The following is a 26,448-nucleotide window of genomic DNA, read 5'->3' as shown; positions in this document are numbered from 1 at the left end:
ATTTGTTCAAGTACAGGTTCTAGGTCTCCACCTCAAACATAATTAAATGATGTAAAAAAAAAAAAGTGTAAGAATGAAAAGACGACTATGGTAAGAGCAAAAATACAGGTAAATACAAGACTTCTCTTGAATGTTCTAAATTATGTTGGACTCAAACACAATTGTGTGGTTTTCAGTATGTATAGAGAAAATATTTACGATAACTAATTATAAATGAGAGAAGATAAAGGAATGTAAAGGAAAGTAAAGTTTCTATGCTTCACTTGAACTGGTAAAATGTTGACTCCAAAAGACTGTGATAAATTATATATATAAGTGTATATATATGTGTGTGTATATATATAAGTGCATATATATGTATATTACATGTATACATATATACATATGTGTGTATACATATATTTATACATACACATATGTACGTACATAGTGTGTGTGTGTGTGTGTGTGTGTATATATATATATATATATAGTGTAATATCCAGAGCAACCACTGAAGAAGTTACAAAGAGATATACTTAAAACAAAATTAAAGTCTAATAACAATAAAACAATCAGAATCTGACATTTATAGAACTGTCCACACAACAGAATATACTACTTTTTAAGTATCTATTAAATCTATCTACTAAATATATACCAAGATAAAACAAATTGCAGGTGATTTAAAAAAAAAAAAACCTCAACAAACTTAAAATAATGGGACCACAATGCAGTCGAACTAGAAATAATTAACAGAAAACAGAAAGATAACAGGAAAATCTCCAAACATTTGCAAACTAAAAACAATGTGTGAGCCAAAGACTGAAGCTGAAGATAATTTTTTTTTAAGAGAGAGCATGAGTGGGAAGAGGGGCAGGGAGGGAGGGAGAGAGAATATCTTAAGCAGGTTCCATGTTCAGTGTGGAGCCTGACATGGGGCTCGATCCCATGACCCTGGGATCATGACCTGAGTCGAAATCGAGAGTCTGGATGCTCAACCGACTTGAGCCACCCAGGTGCACAAGAAAAAAAATTTTTTTTAATTTTTAAATATTTAAATAATTTTTAAATAATTAATTGAATGAAAAGGAAAATACAACGTGAAAATCTGTGAGACATAGCTAATGTAGTGCTGAAAGAGAAAATTTATAGCACTAAATGCTTACCTTAGAAAAGAAGAAAAGTCTCAATCATTTAAACTCCCACCTCAAGAAACTAGAAAAAGAGCAAAATAAACCCAAAGCAAATGATGGAAATAATAAAGAACAGAAATCAATGAAATTGGAAACAGAAAAACAGGGAAAATTAAACAAAAAACTGTTTCTTTAAAGATCAGTATAACTGACAGAAAAAAAAAAAAAGAGAATACACAATTTACCAATATTAGGAATAAAATCAAGAATGTCATGGGGCGCCTGGGTGGCTCAGTCGGTTGAGCGTCCGACTTCGGCTCAGGTCATGATCTCACAGCTCGTGAGTTCGAGCACCACGTAGGGCTCTGTGCTGACAGCTCAGAGCCTGGAGCCTGCTTCGGATTCTGTGTCTCCCTCTCTCTCTGCCCCTAACCCACTCGCATTCTGTCTCTGTCTCTCTGAAAAATAAACAAACATTAAAAAAATAAAAAAAATTAAAAAAAAAAATCAAGAATGTCACTATGGACTCTGTGGACTCCAAAGGATAATACAACAGACAACTCTACACACATAAATTTGACAACATAGATGAAATAGACCAATTCCTTAAACAGGATTAACTACCACAACTCACTCAATATGAAATAGATAATTTGAATAGCCCTATAACTATAAAGGAAATTGAATTTGTAACTTAAAAACTCAAAGAAAAATCTCCAGGCTCAGGTGATTTCACGGGAGAATTCTACCAAGCTTTTCAAGAACTGACACCAATGATACACAATCTCTTCCAGAATACTGAAAAGAGGGGAACACTTCCCAACTTATTTTATAAAGCCAGCATTACCTTGATACCAACACCACACAAAGACAGTACAAAAAAGAAAACTGGACAAATATCCCCTCATGAACACAGACACACCAAAGTCCTCAACAAAATATTAGCAAGTCAAATCCAGGAATATATAAAAAGAATTACCAGGACCAAGTGGGCTTTGTTCTGGGAATGCAAGGGTGGTTCAATACCTAAAACCAATCAGTGTAATCAACCATATTAACAAAGCAAAGAAAAACCTCATCACCATATCAACTGATACATATATCACACGAAATATATAATAAAACTCAACATCCATTTGTCAGAAAAACAGCAAACTAGAAACACAAGAGGACTCCTTCAACCTGATTAATGGTGTCTATTAAAAAACTATCCAGCTATGCAGCCGCTCTGGGAAACAGTGTGGAGGTTCCTAAAAAATTAAAAATAGACCTACCCTATGACCCAGCAGTAGCACTGCTAGGAATTTACCCAAGGGATACAGCAGTACTGATGCACAGGGGCACTTGTACCCCAATGTTTATAGCAGCACTCTCAACAATAGCCAAATCATGGAAAGAGCCTCAATGTCCATCAACTGATGAATGGATAAAGAAATTGTGGTTTATATACACAATGGAGTACTATGTGGCAATAAGAAAGAATGAAATATGGCCCTTTGTAGCAACATGGATGGAACTGGAGAGTGTGATGCTAAGTGAAATAAGCCATACAGAGAAGGACAGATACCATACGGTTTCACTCTTAATGTGGCTCCTGAGAAACTTAACAGAAACCCATGGGGGAGGGGAAGGAAAAAAAAAAAGAGGTTAGAGTGGGAGAGAGCCAAAGCATAAGAGACTCTTAAAAACTGAGAACAAACTGAGGGTTGATGGGGGGTGGGAGGGAGAAGAGGGTGGGTGATGGGTATTGAGGAGGGCACCTTTTGGGATGAGCACTGGATGTTGTATGGAAACCAATTTGACAATAAATTTCATATATAAAAAAAAAAAACACAACCAGCTAATATTATATACTTAACTCTAAAAACCTGTTGTTTTTTAATTTTAAGTAAACTCTACCCGCAACATGGGGCTCAAACTCATGACTCTGCAATCAAGAGTCACAAGCTCTACTGACTGAGCCACACACCTGAAAGTGTGACTGTTTTAACCCTTAGACTAAGAACAGGGAAAGGATCTCTACTCTCACCACTCAAAGTTCTACATTATACACAAAGTTCTAGCCAGAGAAACAGGTGACAAAAAAACAAATAAAACACAGATTAGGGAAAAAATGAATAAAAGTGACCCTACTCACAAATTACATGACTGTCTTTATAGAAACTTAAAGGAATTAAAAAAAAATAATCCTGGAACTAATAAATCAGGTTAGCAAAGGCACAAGATACAAAAACAACAAACAACACTGAACTGTATTTCTATACCCTAACAATGTACAATTTGAAAGCAGGAAACAATATTTTTTTAAGTTTTATTTATTTAAGTAATCTCTATACCCAACATGGGGCTTGAACTCACTACCCTGAGATTAGGAGTCACATGCTCTTCCAACTGAGCCAGGCAGGCACCCTGAAACCAAAAATTTTTACGTGACATTTACAAGAGTTCCAAAAAAAATTAAATACTTTGGTATAAATCTAACAAAACACGTACAGGATCTATATGCTGAAAACTATAAAACACTAATGAAATAAACACCTAAATAAATGAGAAGATATGCCATATTCACAGAGTGGAAGATTCAACAAAGTAAAAATAGCACTTCTCCCCAAATTGACCTATGGTTTAATGCAATTCCAAAGTACCAGCAGGATTTTTTTTCTGTATTTAAGACAAGCTGATTCTACATTTATTTTTATTTTTTTTATTTTGAGAGAGAAAGTACAAGCAGGGGAGGCAGAGAAAGAGGGAGAGAGAGGATCCCAAGCAAGTTCCACACTGACGGTGCAGAGACTGATTCAAGGATCAAACTCACAAAGCATGAAATCATGACCTGAACTGACAGCAAGAGTTGGTCCCTTAACAGACTGAGCTACCCAGGTATTCCAAGACAAGCTGATCCTAAACATTATATGGAAAGGCAAATAAACTAGAATAGGTAACACAATTTTGAAAAAGAATAAAATTGGAGGAAATCATACTAGCCAATTTGAAGACACCAAAGAGCTATACTAATTAAGACAGCATGATACTGGCAAAGACAAAGATACATAAATCAATGGAACAGAGAGCCCAAAAACAGACCCACACAAATTCAGTCAATTGATTTTCAACAAAGGTGCAAAAACAATTCAATGGAAAAAAGACAATGTCTTCAGCAAATGGTGATGGAACGATTGGACATTCATATGTAAAAAAGCAAACATCTGCCTAAACCTCAAAATGGATCAAAGATGTAAAAGTAAAACTATAGGTGCTCTCTCAAAAATAATAAACAAACATTAAAATAATAATAATAATTTTTTTAAAAAAGGGACTCCTGGGTGGCTCAGTAGGTTAAGCATCCAACTTCAGCTCAGGTCATGATCTCCTGGTTTATGAGTTCAAGCCCCACATCAGGCTCTCGGCTGTCAGCTCAGAGCCTGTTTCAGATCCTCTATCTCCCTTTCTCTCTGCCCTTCCCCCACTCATGCTCTCTCTCCTTCTCTCTCTCAAAAATAACAAACATTTTTAAAAAATAAAATAAAAACAAAAATATAGGGGCACCTGCGTGACTTACTCAGTTGAGCATCAGACTCCTGATTTCAGCTTAGGTCATGATCTCACAGTTTGTGAGTTCCAGCCCTGAATCAGGCTAGCTGCTGTTAGTGCAGAGCCAAGCCTGCTTCAGATCTTCTGTCACGCTCTCTCCCTACCACTCCCCTGCACTCTCACTCTCTATCTCAAAAATAAATAAAACGTTTTAAAAAATAAAATAAAACTATAAGGGTGCCTGTCTGGCTCAGTTTGGTAGAACCTGTGACTCTTGATCTTGGCATTGTGATTTTGAGCCCCATGTTCGGTGTAGAGATTACTTAAAAATAAAATCTGAAATAAAATAAAAATAAAACCATATTTTTTGGAAGAAATATTTTAGAAGGTGTAAATCTTGACCTGGTGTTAGGTAGAGTTCTTAAAAGGAAAAATTGATAAATGAGACTTCATAAAAACGAAAAACATTTGCTCTGGAAATGATGCTGTCAAAAGAACAAAAAGACATGCTACAAACTACAAGAAAGTATTTGCAAAGCACATATCTACCAAATAACTTGTTTCCAGAACATATAAGGAACCCTCAAAGCTCAACATAAGAAAAAAAACTCGGGGCGCCTGGGTGGCTCAGTCGGTTGGGCGTCCGACTTCAGCTCAGGTCACGATCTCGCGGTCGGTGAGTTCAAGCCCCGCATCGGGCTCTGGGCTGATGGCTCAGAGCCTGGAGCCTGCTTCCGATTCTGTGTCTCCCTCTCTCTCTGCCCCTCCCCCGTTCATGCTGTGTTTCTCTCTGTCTCAAAAATAAATAAACATTAAAAAAAATTTTTTTTTTTAAAAAAAAGAAAAAGAAAAAAAACCTCAACATAAGAAAGCAAACAACCCATTTGGAAAATGGGCAATACCCTTGGCCAGATACTCATCAAAGATTATACATGCCAAATAAGCACATGAAAAGATATTCAACATCGTTAACCATTAGTTAAAGACACATCAAAATCATGTGATACCACACGTCTATTAGCATGGCTAATTTAAATTTAAAATTTAAATTTACTTTTACATTTACATTTAAAATTACTGACAATACCAAGTGCTTAGGAGGATGTAGAACAACAGGCACTCTCTCACACATTGCTGGTAAGAATGCAAAATGATACAACCACTCTGGAAATCAGCATGACAGTTTCTTATAAAGTTAAACATATTTTATATGACCCTGCAACCCACTCTTAGCAATACCCTAAAATGAAAACTTACATTCACACAAAAACCTGTACATGAATGTTTATAAGCAGCTCCATTTATAATCACGAAAAACTGGAAACTCTCCAAATGTCCTTCAGTGGGTGGATGTATAAACAACTGTGGCACATCTACCTAATGGAACACTACTTAGCAATAAAAAAAGAAAATTATTGATACACACAACAATTTGGAGGAATCTCAAAGACATTAAGCTGAGTGAAAAGAAGTCAGCATTAAAGGTTACATATTGTATGATTCCACTTATATGACATCTGGAAAGGACTGGTGATTGCCAGGGGTTAGGGGTAAGGGAAAAGATATAAAAGGACAGTATGAGTTTGGCAGAGATGGGGCGGTGGTAAGAACTGTTCTATAGTTCAGATTGTAGTGGTGTTTGCATTAATCTAAAATTCATAGAACCACAAAGCCCCTAAAAAGTCACTTTTACCATTTAATTTTATTTTATGTTTGTTTATTTATTTATCGTGAGAGAGACAGAAAGAGAGAGAGAGCGCACGAGTGAGCACGAACACACAGGTCAGGGAGGGAGAGAGAGGAGAGAACCTCAAGCAGGCTCCAAGCACAGCACAGAGCCCAATGCCGTGCTGGATTCCATGACCTTAGGATCATGACCTGAGTGAAAACGAAGAGTCAGAGGCTCAGGCAACTGAGTCACCCAGGTGCCCTTTATCATATAATTTTAAAAACAAAATTTAAAGGGACACCTGGGTGGCTCAGTCAGTTAAGCCTCCAACCTTGGTTTGGCTCAGGTCATGATCTCAGGGTTGGTGGAATCCAGCCCCTGCATCAGGCTCTGAGCTGACATTACAGAGCCTGCTTGGGATTATCTCTCCCTCTCTCTCTTTGCCTCTCCCCAGCTCATTCTCTCTCTCTCTCTCTCAAAATAAATAATAAGTTCTTTTTTAATTTAAAGAAAGTGCAATCAGATTTTAACGCAGGCAGTCTGACTCTTGTGGTTGATTATCAGCTACTACTACTGTCTCGACTTAAGGCACTATATCAAAACAATTAAGTTCTTAGAAAATAAGCATAGGGGCGCCTGGGTGGCGCAGTCGGTTGAGCGTCCGACTTCGGCCAGGTCACGATCTCGCAGTCCGTGGGTTCGAGCCCCGCGTCGGGCTCTGGGCTGATGGCTCAGAGCCTGGAGCCTGTTTCCGATTCTGTGTCTCCCTCTCTCTCTGCCCCTCCCCCGTTCATGCTCTGTCTCTCTCTGTCCCAAAAATAAATAAACGTTGAAAAAAAAAATAAGCATAAATCTGGGTATGATAATTAAAAAGCTTACAGTAATGCTTTACATAAATACTCTTTCCCCCAATTTAATTTTAAAGATTTACCCAACCAATGCAATCTAATAAACTAGAAAAGAAAAATATGAGCTAAGTCGCTGATTAAAAGGGTTGTCTTTTTCATCTCAGCCTGTACTTAAGTACAGTACGATTATGTTTATAACAACACTGAAAAAACTTGTTAGGTTCAGTGAAATTACCCAGAAGACGTTAGGAGTTATATAAAACCTAAAGAAGTACCCGGCCCTTTTCAGACTCTGCTGACACTCCTGATAGTGAAGTTAATACTCTCACACACCCTCAGGTTCTTACGTCTGGGAGCTGCTGAAGGCTCCTCGGTTCTCCGAGTTAAGAAATTCTGCGGCAGCCAGTGTAAATGAAATAGTGCAGTCTGGCTCATTCATATTCTAGCAGTCACTGAGCGAGAAACTAGGGAAGGGTGGGGCCGCGGGTAAGGAGGGGGCCCCTCCGCAAGGAGGAGGGGGGCCTAAAAGCCGGGGTAAAGCCTGGGACCCTCCTACCCATCACACCTCACCCGGCACTTAACGCCCCCTGCCGCTGTGTCTCCCGGCCGGGGTCGCCCTTTCCCCACCTGGGGACTGGGGAAAGACGAGAAGCTGGGTGCTCAGCCAGGCTGGAGGCCAGCGCCTCTCCCCCGCGCCTTCTCGCTCCTTCCCGCCCTAAGGGCAATTCCAGGGACCCACACCCTGGGAGCCCCGGCCGCGGGGCGGGGAGAATGGGTGCCGGGCAGGAGCTGCCGCCCACCTCCTCCAGCTGGAACTTGGGCACCGCGCTCCGAGGCGGGGGAGAGGGCGCTCAGGGGCCGGGGGATGGGAGCACGGGCCTGGAGGCCCCTGTCCCCGACACCCCTCTCCAGTCCCCGGAGTACGGCACATCCCGGGACCCCGGGGAGAAGTGGGTCCTTCCCCAGCAGAGCCGGGGGAGTCCTGAACCGCTGGAGAGGGCGAGTGAGAGCCGCGCGGCTGCCCGGAGTGCAGGCTGCTACTCACCGTCCCCGCTGGCCACGGACCCGCCGCCCGGCGCGACCGGCTCCTCCTGGTCGCGGCGCAACCGCTGCCGCCGCCGCCACCTCCTCCTCCTCCTCCTCCCAGCGCGCCAGCTCCCCCCGGCGGGGTCGCCCGTCTGGCTCGCGCCCTCTTTCACTCTCTTAAAAATGACTATGATTTTTTTAACGAACTTTATTGCCAGCCAGGGCTCAGAACGAGCGGCTCAGCACGAGCGACTCAGCAGCAACTCTGGCAAGGATGGTGGGACGCGGGAGACTCGACTCCCCTCATCTGTGGACGCGCCGCTCTGCGGAGCATGCGCTGGGCTGGTTCTGCGCATGCTCCGCGCGGACCGGTCCCCCCGCCCTGCTCCACCCGCGTTCTGGCTGGTTCTCGGGGAGGGCGGCTCTCCCGCGTTCCCGGCGGCTCTTCTGCGTTCCCGGTGCGTCTGGGGGAACCCGGTGTGCAGTGAGGACCGCAGCGGCGGGCGGGAGCTCCTAGATCGTGGATCCTAGTATAGCACTGACCGAGGAAGGTCCGCATAGGTTTCGCCTACTAAGTGATCAGACTTCCAGAGTACTCAAAGGACTTGCCCTGCCTTGGACACACACCTTTTTTTCTCCACCGGATGACATCCAAGTGGTAGAGTGAGCAAAAAATGTTGAGCAAAACTGAAAACGCACTCACAGTCCACCCGTTGCAGCTGGAGAGAGTAGAAGTCGGAGATGGTTAACAGTTGAGAGAACCAAACCAACAATTAAAAGTTCCCCCTGAAAGCAATCTAAACTGCTTCTGTTGTTTTTATATTTCACAATACAATAGAATAGAGGGAATAAAGGAAGATACCAACTGTTGGCAAAATACTCCAAGGATGTAGAGTAACTGAATGCATCTACCCTGCTTCTGGAAAGTAAACTAGAACAACTCCTTTAAATAACAATTGGGCACTGTTTCCTAAAGAAGCGTACCCTATGACCCAGCAGTTCCACCTCTACTAATCCAGCCAAGAGAAATGAGTACTTACCTTGCACCAACACGGCAAAAGAATGTTCACAACTGCATTTGTGTTAATAGCCCCCAAATGGAAATAACCCCAAAGACCATAAACGATAGAATAAATTACCTAATTCACACAGTGTTCATGCAATGGAATACTGTGCAACAATGAGAAGAATAACCCACAACTACCGACACGAAATGGCTTAACTGCAGAAATGTAAATTTGAACAAAAAGTAAGGCACAAAAAGTACTTAATGGGTAAGACTTTTTCAGCACAAAAACAGGGGGAAAAAAAACCTCTAAAATTTAGGATAATGGTTACCGTTGCAGGAAAGGGATAGTGACTGCGTGAGGGATTTCCAAGGTGTTAGTAAGGCTCTCTCTGTTGATCTTGGCACTAGTTACACATATGTGTTCATTTGTAAAAATTCACCAAATTGTACTCCTATGCACAGTTTTCTGTATGTGAATTATATTTCACAAGCAGTAGTTTTTTTTTTTTTTTTCAACGTTTATTTATTTTTGGGACAGAGAGAGACAGAGCATGAACGGGGGAGGGGCAGAGAGAGAGGGAGACACAGAATCGGAAACAGGCTCCAGGCTCTGAGCCGTCAGCCCAGAGCCCGATGCGGGGCTCGAACTCACGGACCGCGAGATCGTGACCTGGCTGAAGTCGGACGCTTAACCGACTGCGCCACCCAGGCGCCCCAAGCAGTAGTTTTTAAAATTAAAAATTTTTAATTTCAAATGTTTTACCTATAATTGCAATATTGTTTTGTAAACATAGTGGTTATTTATAGGAAATTTAATGCCAAGTAGCCAATGGATTTATCTCTAGGATTTGGTTAGTAGTCCCTTAAACTTGAGTAATGTACTCACCCTCACCCCCTTTAAAAGAAAAGGAAAAGCTTCATTAAGAAATGAGTAAAGGACTTAAATAGACATGTCTTCAAAGAAGGTGTACAATGACTAATAAGTATATGAAAAGGGACTCAATATCACTTATCATTAGTAAAATGCAAATCAAAACCACAATGAGATACTACTTCACACCCATTAGAGTGACTGTTATAGGGGCGCCCAGCTGGTTCAGTCCATTGAGGGTCTGACTCTTGATTTCAACTCAGGTCATGATCCCGGGGTCCTGGAATCAAGCCCAAAGTTGGGCTCTGTGCTGAGCACAGAGCCTGCTTAAGATTCTCTCCCTCTCTCCCTCTGCCCCTCTCCCCCGCTCTCTCTTTAAAAAAAAAAAAATTGGGGCGCCTGGGTGGCGCAGTCGGTTAAGCGTCCGACTTCAGCCAGGTCAGGATCTCGAGGTCCGTGAGTTCGAGCCCCGCGTCAGGCTCTGGGCTGATGGCTCGGAGCCTGGAGCCTGTTTCCGATTCTGTGTCTCCCTCTCTCTCTGCCCCTCCCCCGTTCATGCTCTGTCTCTCTCTGTCCCAAAAATAAATAAACGTTGAAAAAAAAAATTTAAAAAAAATAAATAAATAAATAAATAAATAAATAAAATTAATTAAAAAAAATAAAGATAAATTGCTATTATAAAACAAAACAAAACAGAAAATAGCAAGTGTTGGCAAGGTTCGTGAGAAATTGCAACCTCTGTGCACTGCCAGCAGGAATGTAAAATGGTACAGCCATTATGGAAAACAATATGGCAGTCCCTCACAAAAATAAAAATAGAATTCCACTTCTGGGTATATACTCAAAAGAATTGAAAGCAAGGAATCAAACCAATATTTGTACAACCATGTCCATATCAACATTATTTACAGTAGCCAAAAAATGGTAGCAGCCCAAATGTGTATCAACAGATGAATTGATAAAGTGTCATATAAATATGACATTTATTATATTACTCAGCCTTAAAAAGGAAGGAAATTCTGATACATGGTATACCATGGATGAACCTTGAAGACATCGTGCTGAATAAAAGAAGCCAGTCGCAATAGGACAAATAATGTATGATTCCACTTATAGAAGGTATCTAAAGTAGTCAAATTCATAGATACACAAAGTAGAATCATGGTTGACAGAGGGAGAGTGGAGGGGAGAATGGGGAGTTAGTATTTAATGGGTACAGTTTCCATTTTGCAAGGTGAAAAATGTTCTGGAGATGGATGGTGGTAATTAATGATTGGACAACATGAATGTGCTTAATGCCCCTGAACGCTACCCTTGAAAATGGTCAAAATGGTGGGGCACCTGCATGGCTCAGTCAGTCAAGCATCAGACTTTGACTCAGGTCATGATCTCATGGTTTGTGAGTTCAAGCTCTGCATTGGGTTCTGTGCTGACAGCTCAGAGCCTGGAGCCTGCTTCAGATTCTGTGTCTCCCCCTCTCTCTGCCCTTCCCCCACTCCCACTCTGTCTCTTTCTCTCAAAAATAAACATTAAAAAAAATTTTTAAATGGTCAAAATGGTAAATTTTGTGTTAAGTATATTTTACCACAATTTTTAAAATTTTTAAATGTTTATTCGAGAGAGAGAGAGAGAGAGAGAGAGGAGGGAGGGGCACAGAGAGGGAGACACAAAATCCAAAGCAAGCTCCAGGCTCTGAGCTGTCAGCACAGAGCCTGATACAGGGCTCAAACTCACGAACTGTGAGATCATGACCTGAGCCAAAGTCAGATGCTTAACTGACTGAGCCACCCAGGCACCCCACCACAATTTTTTAAATGGGAAAAAAAAAAGAGAAAATTCTAGTGAGTATCAAAAAATAAATCTGAGGATTCAAATTTGAGAAAAACTTCTTGAAGGCCCTTTTCCATTTCCATGGGATTATTGCACATTCTAATGCAATTATGTCTACCTTTTATTTGATTCAAGACTGTACCCAAGAAGTGGTAACCTGGCCTTTTATTTATTTTTTAAAAATTTATTTATTTTTGAGAGAGAGAGAAAGAGTGTGCGCATGTGCATGCCAGTGGGGGAGGGGCAGAAAGAGAGGGAGACACAGAATCCAAAGCAGGCTCTAGGCCCTGAGCTGTCAGCACAGAGCCCGTTGCAGGTCTTGAACCCTAGACCTGCAAGATCATGACCCGAGCTGAAGTCTGACGCTTAACAGATTGAGCCACCCAAGTGCCCCAGATCTGGCCTTTTAAATCCTGCAGTTGTGCTGTAGCAAAAATGGCAATAGAATTAGTCTGAAGGCCTTTGAAAGAAATTTCACCTGCTGTATCTAGAAATGAGTTGTGCAAAATTATTTAGGGAAAATATTCTTTTTTTGAGAGAGACAGCACTCAAGAGGGGAATGGGGCAAAGGGGGAGAGAGAGAGGGAGAGAGAGAGAGAGAAAGAGAGAGAGAGAGAGAGAGAGAATCCCAAGCAGGCTCCAAACTCAGTGGAGAGTCTATCTCAGGGCTGGATCCCATGCCCTTGGGATCATGACCTGAGCCAAAATCAAGAGTCTCAACCCAATTGAGCCACCCAGGCGCTCCTAGGGAAAACATTATGAAAAGTTTTTGTTGTTGTTGTTTTGTTTTAATTTTTAAGTGATTGCCATGCCCAATGTGGGGTTTGAACTCACAATACCAAGATCAAGAGCGGCATGTTCTACTAACTGAGCCATCCAGGTGCCTCTGAAAAGTTATATTTTTAAGTAATTTAGTGATTCTTCAAATCTAGTACCTTCACTGACCCAGCAAAAAGTCCTTTGCTAGTTGTTTCACCATGTCTGACACTAACGTGCCAAATAGTTTTCAGGGATCATGAATTGTATATGGGTGAAAAGAAACACATTAAAGAAAAATGACTTACTCTTTTTTTTTTTTTTTTTAATTTACATCCAAATTAGTTAGCATATAGTGCAACAATGATTTCAGGAGTAGATTCCTTAGTGCCCCTTACCCCTTTAGCCCATTCCCCCTCCCATAACCCCTCCAGTAACCCTCAGTTTGCTCTCCATATTTATGAGTCTCTTCTGTTTTGTCCCCCTCCCGCCTATATTATTTTTGTTTCCCTTTCCTATGTTCATCTGTTTTGTCTCTTAAAGTCCTCATATGAGTGAAGTCATATGATTTTTGTCTTTCTCTGTCTTGGCTTAGGCCAAGCCTAGGACTTGGCTATGGAACAGGAAAGAGGTAACATCAGGAATGACTCACAGGTTTCTTGAATGACCATCTGAGATTCTGGCACCTAATTCCAATGTGTGGGAGCCACCCCCCACCCCACCCCCCCAGGACACTAGCTGGGTGTCCTACAATTCAACTCAACTTTGACATTTTCCGTCTGGAGATAGCATCAGGTTCCCCAGGTTAAGGGTTCAGTCCTACAAGACTGTGTTCATTCTCCACCACCGCCGCGGGGGCCCCCCCCCCCCCCACACTTCAGATACCAGTCACAAGCCCAGGTTATCACCTGTGTTTCTGACCAATTCATTATAGATGGGAGGTTCCAATGATCTCTTCCGTGGGTTTGATTAATTTGCTAAAGCAGCTCAGAGAACTCAAGAGAAACGTTTTACTTTCTAGATTACCAGTGTATTATAAAAGAATATAACTCAGCAATAGCCAGATGGTAGAGATGCATAGGGAGAAGAATGGGGAAAGAACATGCAGCTTCATGCCCTCTGCGGATGTCCAGTCTCCCCACATCTCCGCTGTTCATCTACCCAAAAGCTCTCTGGCCCAGCCCTCATGGGCTTTTATGGAGGCTTCATTACGTGAGCATGATTGATTAAACCATTAGCCATTGGCGATTGAGTCAACTCCAGGCCCCCTCCCCTTGCAGAGGTGATGGTGGGAGGCAACTCTCTAATCACAAGGTTAGTTCTCCTGGCAACCATCCCCCTATCCTTAGGTGGTGTGCGAAATTCACCTTATTAACACAACAAGAGGCCTCTGTTGCTCCCAACCCTAGGAAATTCCAAGGGCTTTAGGAGCCCTATGCCTGGAAGAGGGACAAAGACTAAGCATATACTTCTTATTATAAATCTCATGAACTTGCTGATAGTGATCACTATGCTACTAATTATAATCCCTAGCCAGTGTGAGTCAGGGAATAGTCAGTTCTTTCTAGATTTCCTTTTTTGGTTTGTCATCGATTGTTCTTGTCTCAATGGGCTAGCTAGTCTGTACCATCGCATACACTTCTGGATTTAGGGTGTTCATCAATTGTTAGAACATAAAAAATAATCTTTGTTGAAGTGCCTGGGTGACTCAGTTGGCTAAGCATCTCTTTTCTTTTCTCTCTTTTTCTTAATGTGTATTCATTTTTGAAAGAGAGAGCTTGAGTGGGGGAGGGACAGAGAGAGAGGGGGCAGAGGATCCAAGGCAGGCTCTGCACTGAGAGCAGCAAGCCCAATGTGGGGCTTGAACTCACAAACTGTGAGATTATGACCTGAGCCAAAATCAGATGCTTAACCAACTGAGCCACATAGGCTCCCCTAAGCCTCTTACTCTTGATTTCAGGTCATGATCTCACAGTTCATGCAATTGAGCCCTGTATCAGGCTCTGTGCTGACAGGATGGAGCCTTTTGGGATTCTCTCCCCTTTTCTCTGCCCCTCCCCTGCTCTCATGTGCTCGCTCTCTCTCTCTCTCTCTCTCTCAAAATAAATAAATAAACATTAAAAAATATATATTTGTTCTCCTTCACTGCCCAGGTCTTTCTCTTACATAAATTTGATTTTGTTGAAATAGTGTGCTGAGAGATGTCCTCTCTGAAATACTCTTTATTTCTCAATTGGGAGGCTTGGGATTACCTTTTAGATCCTTTTTTTAAAGTTTTATTTTTATTTAAGTAATCTCCCTATACAACATGGGGCTCAAACTCACAACCCTGAGATCAACAGTTGCACGATCCTCCAACTGAGCCGGCCACACGCCCCTAGATCCTTTTATACTCTCTGCTCCTCTTCATTTCATTTCTTAAAATTTATTTGACTTAGGGGCACCTGGGTGGCTCAGTTGGTCCAAGTGTCTCACTTCGTGGTCAGGATCTTTTGATTTCAACTCAGGTCAGGATCTCACAGTTCACGGTTTGAGCCCCGCTTCAGGTCAGGCTTTGTGTGTCAGCTAGGAGCCTGGAGCCTGATTCAGATTCTGTCTCTCTCTCCCTCTCTCTCTCTGCTAGTCCCCTGCTCATGCTCTGTCTCTCTCGCTCTCAAAAATAAATAAACATTGGGGCGCCTGGGTGGCGCAGTCGGTTAAGCGTCCGACTTCAGCCAGGTCATGATCTCGCGGTCCGTGAGTTCGAGCCCCGCGTCAGGCTCTGGGCTGATGGCTCAGAGCCTGGAGTCTGTTTCCGATTCTGTGTCTCCCTCTCTCTCTGCCCCTCCCCCGTTCATGCTCTGTCTCTCTCTGTCCCAAAAATAAATAAAAACGTTGAAAAAATAAATAAATAAATAAATAAACATTAAAAGATAATTTTTAAAAAAGAAACATTTAAGATTTATTTATTTGGAAAAAACTTTTTAGCTTTACTGAGATATAATGAGCATATAAGATTGTGTAAATTTAGGTGTACAATGTGTTGATTTGATATACTAACATATTGAAGAATGATTGCCACCATAGAGTCAGCTAACATTCTATCATGTCACATGATTATCATTTCATTTCTATTTTGCGGTAAGAACATTTTTTTAATATAATTTCTTTTTTTTTTAATTCATTTATTTTGAGAGAGAGAGAGAGAGAGAGAGAGCAGAGAAGCGGCATAGAGAGAAGGAGAGAGAAAATCTCAAGCAGGCTCTGCCCTATCAGCAAAGAGCCCGACTCAGGGTTCAAACTCACAAACCATGAGATCATAACCTGAGCTGAAATCAAGAGTCGGACACTTAACCGACTGAGCCACCCATGCACCCTGTGGTAAAAACATTTAAGATACACTCTCTTAACAACTTTCAAATAAGTAATACAATATTATTAACTATAATTACCATGCAACACATTAGAGCTCCAAAACTTATTCATTTATAACTGAAAGTTTGTACCCTTTACCAACATTTCTCATTTCCCTCACATGCCTGTCCCTGGTAACCACCATTCTACTCTGTTTCTCTGTGTTAGGCTTTTTCAGATTCCATGTGTAACTGATATCTTAAAGTATTTGTCTTTCTCTAAATGACTTATTTTGCTTAGCATAATGCCCTCATGGTCCACCCCTGTTGTTGAAAATGGCAAAATTTCCTTCTTTCTCATGGCTGAATACTATTGCATTATATGTATGTTTGTATTGTCTTTATCCATTCATCCACTGACAAACACTCAGGCTGTTTCAATGTCTTGGCTCTGCCATGAATATGAAAGTACATATATCTCTTCAAGATGCTGTTTTCATTTCCTTTGGATTTATACCCAGAAGTGGGACTGTTAAATCATATGGGACTGTTTGGGGGGAAACCTCCCTATTGTTTTCCATAGTGATTGCACCAATTTATTTTCCCATCAATAGTGCACAAGTCCACATCCTTGCTAACACTTGTTATTTCTTGGTTGTTGTTGTTGTTTTGATGACAGTCATTCTAACAGGTGTGAGTTTTGTAGTTTTAATTTGCATTTTCCTGATGATTAGTGATATTAAACATCTTTTCATGTATCTGTTGGCCATTTATATGTCTTCTTTGGAAAAATACCAATTTGGTTCCTCTACCTTTTTTTTTATTGGATTTTTTTTTAAGATATCTCTATACCCAACATAGGGCCTGAATTCACAACTTCAAGATCAAGAGTCACATGCTCTACCAACTGAGCCAGTCAGAAGTCCCTGGACTTTCTTTTTTCTGTTGAGTTGTATGGATTCTTTATATAGTTTAGATATTAACTCCACATCAGATATATGGTTTGCAAATATTTTCTCCCATTCTGTAGGTTGCCTTTTCATTTTGTTGATTGTCTTACTCTGCAGAGCTTTTTATTTTTTTAATTTTTTAAAATGTTTTATTTATTTTTGAGAGAGAGAGAGACAGAGTACAAGCCAGGGAGGGGCAGAGAGAGAGAGAGAGACAGAATCTGTGAAACAGGCTCCAGGCTCTGAGCTGTCAGCATAGAGCCTGACGTGGGACTCGAACTTGTGAACCGCAAGATCATGACCTGAGCCAAAGTCGGAAGCTTAACCGACTGAGCCACCCAGGCGCCCCTGCAGAAGCTTTTTAAACGTTTTTGTGAGTGTTTATTTATTTATTTTGAAAGAGAGAGAGAGAGCTTGGGGGGGGGGGGGCAGAGAAAGAGAGTCCTAAGCAGTATCTGCAGTGTTCGTGCAGTGCCTGACATAGGTCTCCATCTCACAACTGTGCGATCATAATCTGAGCTGAAATCAAGAGCTGGTTGCTTAACCTGCTGAGCCACCCATCACCCCAGAAGCTTTTTAGTTTGATGTAGTCAGAGATTACTTTATTGTTTCTTGGTAAATGCTTGTTGTCTCAAAAACTCACCTTGAATTATAAATAATAATACACAAAACCAATAACAAATTAAGAAAAAGTACTATCAACATTTGACAGATAAATGGCTAGTTTCTTTAATGTAGAAAGGACTCATACATCAATACGCAAAAGACCATCAGCTGAATAGAAACATGGGCAAAGACGACACGTCGAATATGAAAAGAAATACAGGAAAGTGTATTAATATCATACACAATTAAGGAACTGAAATTAAACAATGAGGATATAATTTTTCTTGTATCTAATTGACAAGGATTAACAGCATAACACTACTTAATGTGAGTAAAGCTGTGGGGGAAGAGATATGTAGTTATCCCGTTTTTCACAAATTCTCATTATGACGCCTCGCTTGTACAGAAGACCTACATTAGTACATGTTTTCACAACCAAAAGAAGTCCAAAGAGGATTTGGGCTTTTACAAAACAAAAACAAAAACAAAAACAAAAACAAAAACAAAAAACAAAAGATAAAAATCGAAAATAGCATTGAGTGTTTGTTTTGCAGCAGACTGTTATGGTACAAGCAGCGGGCACCTGAGCAGCGAGAGAGGCCCTGCCTAACTCCTTGAGATCCACACCCAGCATCTCAGCATGACTGGCCACAGGTCTGAACTGTGCCTGTGAGCACCTATGCTCTGTGCTCTGTCTCCGTTTATTTTGTGCATCTACTGGCAAGATGTGTTCTAAGATACTGGAAAAACCTAAGAGAAGTTATTGCGGGGGGGGTCTGGGAATGATGAAAAGTTTGTCCATGTAAATTAATGGTAATTGCTTCTTTGCTTTACACCAATTTGACTTAGAGTTTATTTATTTATTTATTTATTTATTTATCTATTTTTAAGTAATCTCTACACCCAATGTGGGGCTTGAACTCATGACCCAGAGATCAAGAGTACCATGCTCTTTTGAGTGAGCAAGCCAGGTGCCCCTGCTTTATGCCATTTTGGCTAAAGCTTTCATAGGACGGCTCTACTTTTAGGAGTGGGGGAAGCCTGGTATATTGTTGGAAGAGAAATGAAATCAATCCTTTCAGAGGGCAATTTGGCAAAATATATCAAAAGGGTAAACTTGTATTTATTTCCCTTTTGAAAAATTTCATTTACACTATATTCCATAAGGGTCCTTAATAATACAAGTACAGTGAACTCAATTATCTCATACTTTAAGGTCAAATGGATATAGAGTTTATGAACTGAGCAAAGTATTAAATGCTTTTCTCTCTATCCCAAGTTATAGTTGGTTCCTTCTAAACATACAGGCTTTGGGTGCCTGGGTGGCTCAGTCAGGTTAGGTGTCTGACTCTTAGTTTTGGCTCAGGTCATGATCTTATGGTTTGATGAATTCGAGCTCCACATCAGGCTCTGTGCTATTGGCTTGAGAGTCACCTTTTCTCCTACCCCTCCTCTGCTCACACTCTCTCAGTCTCTCTCAAAAATACATAAACTTAAAAAAATAAACAGGTTAATTTGGGCATTATCAAGCCTTCAGAGATTCAGAAATTCTTCTATAAAAAAAATGATAGTCTGTCTTGAATTTCCTCCTAAAATATTTTTCCCTCACGGGACATAATTTAAATGTAGACAGAAAAAAAAAAAAACCAAAAAAAAAACCCAGAAAGAATGCAGGACAAAACAAGTGTTGCATTGATGATGAATTGGTGATAATTACAAAGACACCTCTGGGTGCTTTTAGGTTGCTTCAGGGCCACATGGCAGGTCCAGATTCTACTCCTCAGATTTATATGTTTAAGAATCGTATTCTACCAGTTCACTCAAGGGATGATTAGGGAACGGGAAACCAATCATCTTCCAAGAAGCTTATTATATACATAAAGCAGAATGTTAGTCTCATAAGTAGGATATATACCAAGGATGATAACCAGACCTGAAGGTTTCTTCACAAAACATGATCTCTTGCTTAAAAAAGCAGAAGCCTCCATTTCATGCTTCCGTCTTTCTCATTTTTCTTCTTTTCTGAATTTTTTCTTTCTTGTGGGTATGTACATTTAGGAGACCAATTTGCAAGTCAGAAGGCTGCTGAGTAAGCACAAAACTAAAGCAAATAGAATCGGATGCTTTCTGAAAGAATTTCTAGCAAACTGAAGAGAAACAATGAATTGTTCTTACACATGTTACAGGAATTTCTTTCTAAAAATTTGGGCCATGAGTCAAGAATCAGAACACCCTTTCTTTTTTCAAGTGAAGGAAAAATACAGGCTCAGATACACAGTTGACTCTTGAACTGCACGGATCCACAGGTCTACTTATACACATTTTTTTATACACAACAGTACAGTACTGTAAATGTATTTTCTCTTCTTTATGATTTTTTTTGGAAGTGTATTTGAGAGAGAGTGTGAGCATGCGTGCATGTGTGCACAAGTGGGGGGGGGGGCAGAGAGAGGGAGAGAGAGAATGCCAAGCAGGCTCTGTGCTGTCAGCTCAAAGCTTAACATGGGGCTCAGTCTCACAAACCATGAGATCATGACATGAGCCAAAATCAAGTGCTAGATGCCTGACTGACTGAGCCACCCAGGGACCCCGAAGTATTTCAGCACTTTGAAGACAGTTTTTGGGACAGTAGTCTGCTGTCTTCCGTGTCGGCATCATTGAAATAAACTCTTTCTTGTTTCATTGCCTCTCATCCCTCTGCCTTTGGATTTTGTCAGCTGCGAGTGGCCGATCCTGGTCTGTTTGGAGCCCCTGGAGCCAGGTGCTCTTGCACCCCAGCACCCCAGTTACTCCATGTTGTACAAGGGTCAGCTGCAGTGAAACAAAAAACCGGGCCAAATGATTTCCTTTTATCTGCCCCCAAATGATAGCACACATGCTGCTTTTTAAAAATAAAGTAAAGCACTACCAAAAAGAGGGTGAACACCTTTCTTCACTGTGGAAGGAAGTTATGTAGTTGTTTCAAAAGTTGGCAGTGTGTTCCATGATAGGGAGTTATATGCAAAATTACTCCAAAAGCAAAAGGAGCCACAAGACTGAAGAAAAGAGTGGACAAATCCAGCTTGAGAGAAATGGTCTGTTAAGGGCAAGTAGGGACAGAAGCTGTGTCTTTGGTGCCAGGAAGGCAGTAAGATGAGTAGATCGCTGCAACCTCAGCTCCCGTTAGACTTGTTTTTATAGCCTAGAGGCTGGGGAGTATAAATCGGGGACTACCAGGAGGACCACCTCTGAGGAGAATGTTCCGGAATAGGTGTCTTATTTCTAGAGCAGATCAAGGACATTTTGCCCTGAGGGTGTACTTAAGGGCGTGGTTAACAAAAGGAAAGAAGGTGGTGGTGGTAGTGGGATTGCTGTACCCCAAAAGGCTTCTGGTCACAGAATGCAATGCTTAGAAAGAACTCTCAATGATGTATTTTACAGTGCCTGTGACTTTTAAGGACTGGGATATTTTCTGAAGACCTTAGAATGAGCAAATGGCCTCAGCACCTAGTGTCTACCTTAAAGTGACTTTAACATAAAATGTTAATTGTTAGCATCCTTTTCCAAACGTTTTAAATAGTTGCTGGTAACTTGCTGAAGCACTCCCATTACTCTATCCTTATGGCATGTTTCTCTGAAAACAAAATGACTGGTGAGGTGAAAATTTGTCCCACACTGCAGTCATTTAATTAAAAGGTAGATTTATTCAGTTTTAACTGTTACAAATATCACGTATACCATTATAACTCTTTACGTTCTCACCCTAAAATACATAAGCCTACTATATAAGTGACTTTATTTGCTAGTAGAAAGTATTTAAAACCACAGTGGACTCTGAAATGTCCAGTCACCTAACTCCTAGGTAACTATGTTATTTGGCTGTAATAACTTTTATTACAGGGTGCTCCTTTTCTTCTCTCTCTTGAAATATCTATGTTAGGATGTTGGTAAATGTCCCTTAAAAATAAAAACATGGGGCGCCTGGGTGGCGCAGTCGGTTAAGCGTCCGACTTCAGCCAGGTCACGGTCTCGCGGTCCGTGGGTTCGAGCCCCGCGTCGGGCTCTGGGCTGATGGCTCAGAGCCTGGAGCCTGTTTCCGATTCTGTGTCTCCCTCTCTCTCTGCCCCTCCCCTGTTCATGCTCTGTCTCTCTCTGTCCCAAAGATAAATAAACATTGAAAAAAAATTAAAATAAATAAAATAAATAAAATAAAAACATTGGGGTGCCTGGGTGGCTCAGTTGATTGAGTGTCTGACTCATTTTGGCTCAGGACGTGAGACTGATCCCTGCCTCTGGTTCTGAGCTGGGTGTGGAGCCTGCTTAAGATTCTCTCTCTCCCTCTTCCTCTGCCCCTCTCCCCACTCATGCCCCCCTCCTCTAAACAAACAAACAACCCTTTGGATTAAAAGGAAAACTGAACCCCTTATGTATTTTTGTTACTATTAAATAATGCTTTTGTAAATTTGAATGGAAAACTACCTGTATGTATTGCTATTGGGTTGGAGTTAAAGTTAAGCCCTTGTTTAATTTAAAATATACTACTTAGGGGCGCCTGGGTGGCTCAGTCGGTTAAGCGGCCGGTTTCGGCTCAGGTCATGATCTCCTGGTCCGTGAGTTCGAGCCCCACGTCAGGCTCTGTGCTGACAGCTCAGAGCCTGGAGCCTATTTCAGATTCTGTGTCTCCCTCTCTCTGACCCTCCCCTGTTCATGCTCTGTCTCTCCCTGTCTCAAAAATAAATGTTAAAAAAAAATTAAAAAAAAAATATACTACTTAATAACAATTTCATGAAAGATAAATCCAATAATCAAAAAATAAATGAATTTCAAAACTAAAATTTTGTGTAACGTGCATCAACAGTGTGGAACAAAGCAGTAAAAGATATAATGTAACTTTTTTATTAAAAATATTTTTTAATGTTTATTATTTTTGAGAGACAGAAAGAGACAGAGCACAAGCAGGGGAGGGGCAGAGAGAGAGGGAGACACAGAATCCGAAGCAGGCTCCAGGCTCTGAGCTGTCAGCACAGAGCCTGACATAGGGCTTGAACTCACAAGCCCTGAGATCATGACCTGAGCTGAAGTTGGATGCTTAACTGACTGAGCCACCCAGGTGCTCCTATAATGTAACTTCTTTAAAATTTGGAACAACCTGGGGCGCCTGAGTGGCTCAGGAGGTTAAACTTCTGACTTCACCCCAGATCATGATATTGAGGTCAGTGGGTTCGAGCCCTGTGTTGGGCTCTGTGCTGACAGCTCAAAGCCTGGAGGCTGCTTTGGATTCTGCTCTTTCTCCTCACGCTCCACTCATGCTCTCTCTCTCTCTCTCAAAAATAAACATTAGAGGGGCGCCTGGGTGGCTCAGTCGGTTAAGCGGCCGACTTTGGCTCGGGTCATGATCTCACAGTCTGTGAGTTCGAGCCCCGCGTCGGGCTCTGTGCTGACAGCTCAGAGCCTGGAGCCTGTTTCAGATTCTGTGTCTCCCTCTCTCTGACCCTCCCCCGTTCATGCTCTCTCTCTGCCTCAAAAATAAATAAACGTTAAAAATTTTTTTTAAAAAAAATAAACATTAGAAAATTAAAAAAAATAAAATTCTGAACTTAAAAATTTTCATATTTATCTAATTATTTATTTTTAAAATGTTTTATTTATTTTTAGAGAGCGTGAGTGGGATGAGGGGGGAGAGAGAAGGAGAGAGAGAATCCCAAGCAGGCTTACGCTCAGAGCACACACCAGCCCGGGGCTCATCTCATGACCATGAGATAATGACCTGAACCAAAATCAGGAGTCAGAAGCTTAACCAAATGAGCCATCCAGGCACCCCTATTTCATGTTTTAGATACTCTGCCAATATTTAGCATAGTGATTTTATTGATAGTGGGGTATTTAATGCAATTTAGTAGCACTGTGGCTTAAATAATTTTGTCTTAGAAATGAAGTTTGTTTTAAAGAAATAAAATAGAGTCTATTTTAAAGAAATGTTGTTTTGAGGCTTTTGTGCTCCACCCTCAAGTAATAAATTTACTTTTCCCTGTGCAAAATAACTGTAGCATTAAAAAATATATAAATAATGTCTACATCCAGCATGGGGCTTGAACTCACAATCCTGAGATCAAGATGCTCCACTGACTAAGCCAGTCAGGAGTCCCCTATTCAAATTTATTTAGCAAGTGCTTTCTATGTTAGCCACCATCCTAAGCACCTTGCATATGGCATCTCATTTAAAGTTCATAACTCACAGGAGCATTATCATCCTGACTTTGCAGCTGGGGAGGTCAGGGATATTCTTGGGGCTCTCTGCTGATGAGAGCTGGGGTTAGGAACTCAAGTCTTCCTGCAGCAAAGCTTAAAGCCACTATGTGTGTTCTGTCCCAGGGCTGTATCATCTTCAGACCTGAGGGCTGATGATTACACTTGAATATGTACTTATAATACTCTCTGGATCCAAATTCTAGGTCAGTTTTCCAATGCCAGGTTTTTCAATCTTTTCTAACAGCCTCTGTCAAATTCCTGCACAAACCGTGCCCAAATTAGTTGCATATTAGAGTTGGACTAGAGGGGTGCCTGGGTGGCTCAGCCGGTTGTGTCTCTTGATTTTGGCTCAAGTCATGACCTCACGGTTCATGAGATCGAGCCCTACACTGGGTTCTGTGCTGGCAGTGCAGAGCCTACTTGCAATTCCCATTCTCTCTCTCTCTCTCTGCCCCTCCCTCACTTGTATTCTCTCTTTGAAAAATAAACTTAAAAAAAAAAAAGCTAGGCTAGATACTGAAATTGGCCCTCACCAAACAGCTGTGAGTGAATGCCATAGTGATCTGAATGCCAACTACATGCAAGGGAAGCATGTTTGCCACAATGTTTTGTTTGTTTGTTTGTTTTATTGTTTTTACATAAGCTCTACACCCAGCGTGGGGCTTGAACTCACAAACCCAATATGAAGAGTTGCATGCTCTAAGGCCTGGTCAGCTGGGCACCCCCAATATTTCAGGTGGGTAATTAAAGATTAGTGTGACCCAGTTCAAGTTGTTTACTCTTTGATCATGATTGAAAGCTTAAGAATGTAGTCATGTCCCTAAACAGAGGTCCATTTCATTTTGCTTGCTTGTTGTGAGTAGACACACACAAGTTCAATTTCACTACTGTCCTTGCCTTTTATAAAATTCTCAGCTTTTACTTTCATTTTTGTCTTTGAGGAATTTCAAAATCCAGTCTTCAAAAATAGCATTATCACATATGTGTCCTCCACATGTATCAGCATTTCTCTCAGTCATTTGAAAGGGACACATGTATGGATATTTCCTACTTAAAAATCATTGCATGTAATTGTTTGCCAGATCCTTACTCTGTTCCTTTCAGGGGTTGTTAAATTCTTTCATGCTTTCCAATTGTAACATGTTTAAGCAGAGTTCTGTAATTAATTGGTCATCTCCTTAGAGTGAATTCCAAGCATTTTGAGTTGGAGTGCTAGAGTGAGCTGCATCAATGCAGAGGACCATGTCTGTACTCACTATTGTGTCCCTCTGCATCATACCTCACTTGCTAATGTTCTAGTCACAGGATACCATTCCCATAGAATAGCGTGAATGGTGCCCCCTAGTGGATGCAGTACTGGTACTGGGAGGGCAGCACAGCTGGAAAACCCAGTTCACATTCATTACTGGTAGCTCTCTCCTTCCTATCCCTCTGAAAGCTTTCAGGATTTTTATTATTATTTTTTAATGTCAATGATTCCTACATTTAAATACCAGGAGGGACAATTCTACATTTGTCAGACTTTTCACGGGGTGGCAATATCACTCTGTCCTCAGTTGATGCACATTGAAGGCTCTCCCGTCAACTCCTTGGCTGGTCCTGCAAGCTGCACTCTTAGAGCCAGTGTAGGAATAGGGACACTCTACTGGGAAGCAGTCTCATGAAGGATGGAAGCAGGGCTGTCCAAAAACTGTATGCTACATTCAGTAAATGGTAAGAAATGATCTTGCAGTTCATGAGTCTGAACACCACTTCAGGGTCTGTGCCGACAGCTCAGAGCCTGGAGCCTACTTTGGATTCTGTGTCTCCCTCTCTCTCTGCCCCTCCCCCTCTCAGGCTCTGTCTGTCTCTCTCTCAAAAAATGAATAAACATTAAAAAAAAAAAAGGAATGGGGTTTTAGGGAATGTATGAATAAAAGACAAATAATATACTCTGAATTCCATTGTAGTCCCAGACTATTATCTATATATAAGATGACAGGGGCGCCTGGGTGGCTCAGTTAGTTGAGCGCCCGACTTCAGCTCAGGTCATGATCTCGCGGCTCGTGAATTTGAGCCCGGTGTTGGGGTCTGTGCTGACAGCTTGGAGCCTGGAGCCTGCTTCGGATTCTGCGTCTCCCTCTCTCTCTCTGCCCCTCCCCTGCTCATACTCTCCCCTGTCTCTGTTTCTCAAAAGTAAATAAACATTAAAAATTTTTTTTAAAAAAAGATGACAGATGCAGGTTAATGTGACTCTTGGTAGTTTCATCATTTAAAAATGAATTGCACTTCTACTCATTCTTATAATAAATAAAAATGCTAAGAATCAACACACTGAGGTCCTTGCCCCTGGAATGTGGCTCAGGCTGGAGATACAGAGGGCTACAGGCGCTGCAGGCCAGGGACTGAGGCAGCCTGGAGATGGTAGACCACAGCTCTTCAAGTGTGTGATAAGGACTGGCCTCCAACGAATCTCCACTACAAAAAAATGGGAAAGAAACAACATGAAGAGCACAAAGGTTGAGGAGGCGGGGCCCAAACATGTGGTAGAAAATGTCCTAGGCTAACATGGAGTGAACGAGTGAATGGGAAGTGGGAGTATCTCCCAGGGTGGAAGGGATTCAAAGATACTGACAGCCCTTGAGAACTGGAAGAAAACTTGATTCTTGTCTCTTAATTTTCAAAAAGCTGGTAAAGA

The 26,448-nt window shown here is 41.4% G+C and overlaps 1 protein-coding gene across 1 annotated transcript in view; it reads right to left on the bottom strand.

Annotated features, from left to right (window-relative positions):
* The window catches only part of RAB23 (RAB23, member RAS oncogene family), a 38,223-nt gene extending 29,740 nt beyond the window's left edge, over positions 1-8,483 (bottom strand). Inside the window, exon 1 of the mRNA XM_040473842.1 lies at positions 8,209-8,483. The gene's annotated coding sequence lies outside the window, so the exon portion shown is untranslated. The remainder of the gene's footprint in view (positions 1-8,208) is intronic.
* Between the last annotated feature and the right edge of the window lie 17,965 nt (positions 8,484-26,448).

This window comes from Herpailurus yagouaroundi, unplaced genomic scaffold (assembly GCF_014898765.1).
Source record: "Herpailurus yagouaroundi ecotype Mexico unplaced genomic scaffold, PumYag 139, whole genome shotgun sequence".
In the NCBI taxonomy this organism is placed as follows: domain Eukaryota; kingdom Metazoa; phylum Chordata; class Mammalia; order Carnivora; family Felidae; genus Herpailurus; species Herpailurus yagouaroundi.
The sequence above is the reverse complement of the archived record's forward strand: the minus strand, read 5'-3'. Positions and strand labels throughout refer to the sequence as shown.